Source organism: Aedes aegypti, chromosome 1 (genome assembly GCF_002204515.2).
Source record: "Aedes aegypti strain LVP_AGWG chromosome 1, AaegL5.0 Primary Assembly, whole genome shotgun sequence".
Lineage (NCBI taxonomy): Eukaryota > Metazoa > Arthropoda > Insecta > Diptera > Culicidae > Aedes > Aedes aegypti.
The window spans coordinates 152,416,630-152,425,407 of NC_035107.1; the positions used below are offsets into that span (position 1 = coordinate 152,416,630).

The 8,778-nt window shown below is 36.0% G+C and overlaps 1 long non-coding RNA gene across 2 annotated transcripts; it reads right to left on the reverse strand.

Annotated features, from left to right (window-relative positions):
• Window positions 1–5,780: 5,780 nt before the first annotated feature.
• On the reverse strand, window positions 5,781–6,617 carry LOC110674516. Of its 2 annotated transcripts, none has more exons than XR_002498942.1 (3): window positions 6,534–6,617; window positions 6,299–6,411; window positions 5,781–6,231 (listed from the first exon to the last, which is right to left on the reverse strand). It is a non-coding gene; the product is annotated as an uncharacterized LOC110674516 (long non-coding RNA). The 2 variants fall into 2 exon arrangements; XR_002498941.1 differs by having other exon boundaries at window positions 6,299–6,471; window positions 6,534–6,610.
• Window positions 6,618–8,778: the final 2,161 nt, after the last annotated feature.

Genomic DNA, 8,778 nt, shown 5'->3' on the forward strand with positions numbered 1-8,778 from the left:
CGTATCCTTAGAGCTCCAAAATTCATCTAGTCTGGTCTGTCTAAACATCGACCATATGATTCTCAAAAACTCATGAGAATGGTATTTTACTCTTTGAACTGTTATTTAATTTGGATGTGTTTAAAAGATTTATAAATTTAATTTATTATTGATGTTACGAGCTATGTCTGTAGTTAAACTTAATGCTACACAAGAAATATATTTGAATCAAAGTATTTTTATATATAAATCATATGAAAAAAAAAATGTTCCAGAAAGTACTCTAGAATTCTTTGGGAGCGTCTCCCGGGATTCTTCCTTAAATCATTCATGAATCCTTCAAATCCTCTCTGGGATTGTTCTGCTGAAAATCTAGAGATTATTTCTGAATTTTCTTCCAGATATCGCTTTGGGATTCATCCAAAAAAACGTTACCATTCCGGTATTACTTCTGAGATTCTTTCGGATATCCCATTGCGATTATTCTGGACATCTTTTTGGATTTTTTTGCAGAACTCTGTATGTGATTTTGCGTGTATCTCCTTAAGGATTACTTTTGAAATCCAGGAAATTAAATTCTTTGAAATTCTTGAAAATTGTTTTCGAAATACTATGGAAGATTTTACCATAAATCCTGATGCAATCCATTTGGATATTTAAGGTTCATTTTATCAAAAAATGTACGACTCTACTAGAAATTTTTCTAGAATTCCTCCGAAAATAACTCTAGATTTTTATCCGGAAATACTTCTGGTATTCTTATGAGAATGCCTCTGGTTTTTTTCCAAAAATGACTTGAGATGCTTTCGGAAATCTTTCTGAAATTCTTCAAGAAATTCCACTGAGATTTTTACGCCAATATCTTTGAAATACTCCTGGGACTCTTACAAAAATCCTGTTGGAGTTTTTTTCGGATATCTTTCTATTCTAAATTTTTCAATAAATTTTGCTGGGATTGTGCTGTAAAACCTGCTAAGATTCATCCAAAAATACGACTGTCATTCTTCCGGATATCATTCAAGAATTCCACCGGTAGTTTTCGTGAGATTCAACCGTAAATCGTTCTGGTATTTTTCAGAAATTCCATTGAGATTCTTAAAAATATCCTTCTGAAAATTTTTCTGAGAATTGTTTTGGGATTATAGAAGGATTTCCAGAAGAATTCCAAGGCGATTCACAGAAACATCACTTCTGTATGAAGGATTATCGTTAATATCTGAAATAATCCCATGAGAATTCTAAATCCAAATTACAGTGATATTCAAAAGAATCCCAGAAGTTATTTCGCAAGAACCCCTGAAGATTCAATGAAAAGTCACAGACATCCAGACGATTTCATGAATATTTTCCAGAATAATTACGATGTCCAGAAGAGCTCCAGAAAGATTTACGGAATAATTTCAAATGGAAATTCCTGAACCATTTAAAAGTCACTTTCAAAAGATGCTCAGAAAAAGAAATCAGTAATCAAAGAATCTCATAGGTATTTTTTTTAAGTCCCAGTGACTGTCCGGTAGTTTTCTTGGAGGATTTCCATTTGAAGTCAAGAGGGATTTTCAGAAAATTCTGCCAAGGATTTAAGAAAATTTTCAAGGAAAATCAATGATAAATCACGAAAAAAATCAAAAACACTTCCTTATGAATTTCCAGAAGAATCACAGAGTTTTTTTTTTCTCAAAAAATCTTAGAAAAAAATTCTAAAGAATCACGAAGGAATTTTCGGAATAATTCTGGATATACAAAATTATCTCAGGCAGAAACAATAAAATCAATAGCAATAAATCTGTAAGAATATAAGAAGGATTTCTGTAAGAATATAAAGAGGATTTACAAACAATTACAGAGGAATTTTCGGATGATTCCCATAAATAAAGATTTAAAAAAATCCCCGTCATCTGGAAGATTCTTAGCAGGATTTTCGGAAGTATTCCACAGGGATTTCTGGGAGAATTCCATTGGGATTTACAAAAGAATTCCATAGGAATTTCCGAAAGAATCCCAAGAATTTGCACGGAAGAAAGTGAAGTGAAATAATAGATTTTTTTGATTATAGTCTCAGGCGTCTTTCCGAGAGTATTCTAGAATAATAGGTATAATCTAAGACATTTTTCGGAAAGAATCTCAAAGGGATTTTGAAGAACTTTCAAAGAGTTTCACGGAAGAAATACTGAAGGATTACGAGGAAAATATCAGAATTTAAATAATAATTTCGATTGGATTTCCAGAAGAAATCCCGAGAAACTTTGTGAGAATCCCCGAACCCAGATTTTTAAAATAGATTCCATTACACTGGAAAGCAATCATTAAATCATTTTCGGCAGAATTCCAGAATTTTACGGCAGAATTCCAGAATTTTACAGCAGAATCCTGAAAGGATTTCCATAATAACCCAAGATGGGTTTCTGGGATAGTCCAATAGGAAGTCCCAAGGAGGTTATTGGAAAAATCAGAGCGATCAAAGAAATAACTACATATAATAATTTCAGAAGGGTTTCTGAAAGAATCTCAGTGAATTTTCAAAATGTCCTCTAGCAACACAACTAATATATACGAATATTTACAACTCAATACTTAATTATAAATTGCGTTAAGGTGATTATAGAACAAAGCCACACCTCAAATTTTCAAAAGCACAAGACTTGAGAACCAAACAGCTCTCACCGTTGAAAATTTATCCCATTAGTCACCACCAGCAAGCAAGCAGATTGATTGGTTTTCAACGCAAACTGTTGTCAGATTCTCCAGTCTTGTGCCCTTGTTTGGCTTCGTTTTATAATCACCTTAAGCTGAGTGTACGCCATCCAGTTTGGGGGCGGATTGACGGTATCGAAGTGGATTAAAAACAATTATAGGAGAACGTGTGGAAAATACATATGAACTGCGCAGAATACATTAGACCGATTTAGCATTGCTGCGCACTTCTAAAAGCATTTTATTTTTATTAAAATGTTTGATAATAGTAGAACGACAATGATCATCAGTTGATTTTCCGCTACTGTTTTTTTTTTTAAATCACAATTGTTATTTCTTTCCGTGCACGCGCTCGGGAAATGAATCTGGCCATGGTGCAACAACCGCGCTACATTCGATGAATCCTATGCGACAAAAATTGTCGGCGCTATCCGTCAAATTGGCTCACCAAAGCTATTTTGGTGACTTTAACATCACAGCTCTTGTGTTCCGGCACTACCCTAGCTTTGACGGTAAACACACCATTTTCGATTTTGTACTGAACTCTTCCTATGGCTGTCTTTAAGTAATCTGGATTGCTGGATCTACATTATTGAGAAGAATTAGATGAAAACAGCAGTTTGAAGTGTTTGGAAATAATGAAACTACCTTTGGATCTTTCCACACGGAGACGGAATTCAACTCAATTTTGGGTTGTTTCAACGCAATTCCGTAGTTGAGCCCAATAACTCAATTTTGGCTAAATATTTAAGGTCCCCACTAGGTAGTTTGGCTTTATTTCCATTAGAAAAATATACTCAATTTTGGGTTGATTTAACGCAAAATTGAGTTCTTTCGACCCAAACATAAGAAAAGTTGCATTTACCCAAATTTGGCTTATTGGGCCAAAGTACCCCCATTGGGTAGATGCAGCTCTCTCTATTTTTGACAACATTCATGTGGGAGAAAGAGAAAACCGAGAGATTTTGGGTTGAAACTATAATCGATATACTTAATTTTGGGTAAAGTAAACTCAAAAATTATGTAAAAATATTTCTCCGTGCACGCTTATTTGCATCGCGGAACTTATAGCACAGAATAGATAGCCATCCTAGAACAATAAGCAGATTTCGGCTAGAGTACGAGAAAGTATGTAGCAGAGTAGGCAAATAAAACATTGTTTAACCTAAAGAGTCTAAATTATAAAGAGACGAAATCTGATCATATTCAAAATAAATCAGCTAGCAACTGTGCCAAATCTATTACGCAGCACTGCCAATGTTGAATCCCACGCTAAAAGTGAGTCACAGGTTTTATGTGTTGAATTTTCACAGGTTTGGGTAACGAATGTAAAATTGACTGAATGTGTGGAAAACCAATGTAATGAGTAGAGCATTCTTTATGCAAAGCATGAAAATTGCAACCGACACTCAAGTATTCAGAAAATATGCTACTTCAGAAGAAGCAAAATTTTCGTGGGCGGTAACATTTTTGTGTGAGCCGTTTTCAGCTTGTGTGAAAAAGTGTTTGACAAGTCTCCTGCTCGATTGGAATGACATTGACAGTAAACTTGGAATTCCAATTGGAACATTTCGCTTCTTTGCTTATAGTTTCTTTAGTTTAACCAATTGGAATTTACTGTACAGAATATTGACGTTAGTCTCGTCTAAAAAGATCTCCTTTGCTCGTATAAGTTGTTTGACGTTATGTAAACTTTGTAGATTCGCCGGCACAGTAAGCCTTGCAGTCAAGTAGGTAGGGTAGGTGTACCAGTATTCGCCACCCTAAGGAAAAATATGTTTTATGAATAAATCAAAAGACCCTTGATCACTGTTGATACAGTGAACGAAAGCTTCCAATTCATGTTTAGAAGAAAAACTGAAAAATATAAGCACTGGTCAGATTTTTTTTCTTTTGAATTCGCCATTTACGTAGATTTCAAGATGCAAATGTTTTGAAATTTTTTTCCTATAATTTTCTGAGAAAAGTTTGAGATTTCTAAGAATATTGCCGAATAATTGTAAAACGATTTGACTAACACGCTACGGTTTTTGTTTCGTACAACGGTATATAATTCGAAGCGGCGAATACTGGTACATCTTCCCTACATAAATCAAAAACCTGATAGGCTCCGATAGCCAAACATGAACGATTTTCCGCTGATTATTGACTTTAGCATCCTTTTTGGTTTAAATTGTCTTTGAAAATGTGTTAAAAATGGTGTGGTAAGTGGTAACATCCTTTATGGGCGACCGGAGTTTTCGACCTGAACCAACCATTATCAAGTTCCCCCGTCCCTTTGCTTCACGGGGAATGAATTTGTTATTTAACTTAGAAAAAAATCGCTAATATCAATTTTTTTCCATCCTGTAAAGAAAAAGATGTCGAAAATAAGTTTCCCTTCATGCAAAGTGTGCCGCAAACACTGTTTTTGCTTAACGAGTTTGATTTTTCTGTTCAAACACAAACTCGTGCCCCCAAACCTCTTCCAACACATTGTTTGTTTTGTTTATTGTTTTCACCAAAGGTTTGCTATGATGTGAGAGAAGCAGGAAAAACAGCTGTCAGTTTGATGTGGAAATTTTTAGACGAGTGTAAGGTTGATTAATTTGGCGTGGTTTAATGCTCTTTATTTTCGTTGAAATAAATTAATACAAATCTACTTTGCTATAGCACCACTAGTTTGAAATGCATGAACAAGATTTTTCTCCAAATCCTCAAACTAAGCACTCGATATGGCGCATCAGATCCACTATCCAGAGTAAATGACTGACGTCTGGTTCATAGCCAGGGAAGAGAAATTATTAGAAATTCCGGTATTCAACCAGTGTCGTGTTCTACAAAATCAGAAAAACGAGTGAATTTCTAAGTTGTTGTTTGTTTTACCAACACGGTTAAATAATTAAATACTAAAAGGCTTAAAGCTTATACTAAAACCATATTCGGTCTATTCACCCCATGGAATGAATATATCTAAATTATACTCCCCATAGTATAAACGATTTTTATGAATCATAATGCATAATTGCGCAATATTATTTAGCTATCGTTGTTTTTTGTTTACATTCAAACCCAATGGCCGGCCAGGAATATAACAATCAAATGAAGGAAATCAAACAAGTTGATAAAAATATAACATTTATTTCGTCAACAACACATGCACCGCGTTACGGATAACCTCTAGCAGTCTGCTACACGCAACCTCATAGATGCCATCTCGTTCTGCCACCAATGCCGTTCGGTAATATCCTGCAGACTACCGTCGTTACTCCATCCGAACACGTACGGAACCGGTTGTGGAAAGCGTCGAACAATGGCATCCACACAGTCATACGGCCAGATAGAATGTCCACCGGTATCCATCGTTTCACCGCGGAACGACCACGTCATTCCAATGAATTACTCCGCTCTCCCCGGTCACTTTATGGCAAAGCTTTTTCGATTTCGGTTGACTGAGAAATCTCGACGTGGTCAGCGAGGAATAGACCTTACGTTTCCCAGTCAGGCTGTTCTGCCATTTTTCGTTATGGATCATCGAGGCATCTGAATTTTCCAACACGATACAGGCTCACGATCAGGTGGCTGAAATTTATCAAATTTTTGTTATTATTTCTTTATTAACCTATTGGTTGTAGTTTTTATTACTTACTTTGGGACACTATAGGTCTGAATTATCGATCTATGAATCTTAACTCCAACGAATATAAGAAAAAACTCACAATGAAAGTTGCCACGTTATTTTCTCGATGCCAAAGTTTTCAGCTGAAACAAAAAAAGAAAAATCGCCAAGTTCCAAGTATAGCACACAACAGTCAAAATGTACTGAAAATAATAATTTTCAAAAATGCATGGTAAGGTATAAAACATATGTTGATGATGCATACTTCATATGCTGAGCAATGTATAAAATTCAAAAATGCGACAGGTGTGTTATATATTATCCTAATTAGTATTTCCAGAGTTCTCCGTGAATGGGATTTGTGAAGCTCTGAATCGTTGTTGGCAAGCGGGAGCACCACGAAGAACCTTGCATTCCATTCTGACATTACTATAGGAGTGAGGCGTCGAAGTTGTGCCATGCCTACTAGATCGTTTGATGTCCGATCCGATGTTACATTCTCGGAGTTCTTTCAACAGGCTTTTGATTGTCAACCATCATAACAGGGTTGGAAGACAAGATCTATGACAATATTCATTCAGTACCACACATCCTCCCTCTTCTCAGGAAAAACAAGTTTGAAGTGATGAGTTTTCATATCGTTTCCGTCATCACGAAAGCTTTCAGTAATTCAGGATGTATATTTCACATCGCTAAGAACTTCACCGATGTATACTGTTTCATATCTCAACTGTTCACTTGTACATGCGACTTTGAAACATTTTTCCGCTGTAGGATCCCCACACAATCAGAACGGCGTTGAAATTATTGATCGGTTGAATGTCTTTCCATACATTAGAAACGGCAAGCTAATTATATGAAATGACATATCTAAGACGAATTTTGGACAAAATATTGCTATTAATAAACTGACATATATGCGTTCAACAGAGTAGCATCAGTGTTTGACTTTCATCTTGTTGTACATTCAATCCACCGTACTTTCACGGAAATACTCACTCAAAGACTTGTTTGACTGCTGTTACTTGTTTTGATATAACATATCTACTAAGTTACTAGCCATCATTGGGCTTACATATCTTATTCTATAGATACATTTTCGACCGCCGGTCGCGCATGCATGTGAACATCACTTTTATTAGGAACCAATTTGTGACCACTAGTCGCGATAGCAAGTGTACACCACCATTACTTAGAGCAAATATACGACCACCAGTCGAGTTAACAACATCAATAGCAGTTACTATGAACAAGTATGCGACCACCAGTCGCGGTAGCAAGTGTACACCACCATTGTAAAGAACAAATATACGACCACTAGTCGAGCTTACAACATCAATAATACTTGCTAGGAACAAGTATACGACCACCAGTCGAGTTAATAACATCAATAGCAGTTACTATGAACAAGTATGCGACCACCAGTCGCGGTAGCAAGTGTACACCACCATTGCTTAGAACAAATATACGACCACCAGTCGAGCTTACAACATCAATAATACTTGCTAGGAAAAAGTATACGACCACCAGTCGAGTTAACAACATCAATAGCAGTTACTAAGAACAAGTATGCGACCACCAGTCGCGGTAGCAAGTGTACACCACCATTGCATAGAACAAATATACGACCACCAGTCGAGCTTACAACATCAATAATATTTGCTAGGAACAAGTATACGACCACCAGTCGAGTTAACAACATCAATAGCAGTTACTATGAACAAGTATGCGACCACCAGTCGCGGTAGCAAGTGTACACCACCATTGCATAGAACAAATATTATTATGAAAATTTATTGGCTTTTTTCGGTGAATAACAATACCTATACTCAGAGTGAAAGGGAGTAACGAAAGTAATGAAATGACAAGATGGATAGAATCGCAAGCGAGCGACGAGAGAAATGAATAGAAGTTGAAAATTTGTTTTAACAGAGGGCCATATGTGTGAACAACACAATCGAAACGACAAATCGTTGCCTAACGTCCTGGTCTTGAACGGCTAGATGTTGTAGTGTTGGTCACTACTAACACTAGACAGGCAAAAATTTGTCGCCTCGACCTGTTAACTATATTGTTCGGCGTATGTAACAGTTCTATCGATCGTTGGCATATTTTCGGAGATTGATACGAAATTGACGTTACTTATTGGATTTTTTCGCGTCTAATATCGCATACCCCTAATTTGCCCAAGTGATCATTCGAACTGAAGTTAGATTTCTTTGCCAATTGTATTCTACATTTATAAGGTTTAATCACCGCATGACTTTATTATTATGAAAATTTATTGGCTTTTTTCGGTGAATAACAATACCTATACTCAGAGTGAAAGGGAGTAACGAAAGTAATGAAATGACAAGATGGATAGAATCGCAAGCGAGCGACGAGAGAAATGAATAGAAGTTGAAAATTTGTTTTAACAGAGGGCCATATGTGTGAACAACACAATCGAAACGACAAATAAAAACGACTTATAAATGTAGAATACAATTGGCAAAGAAATCTAACTTCAG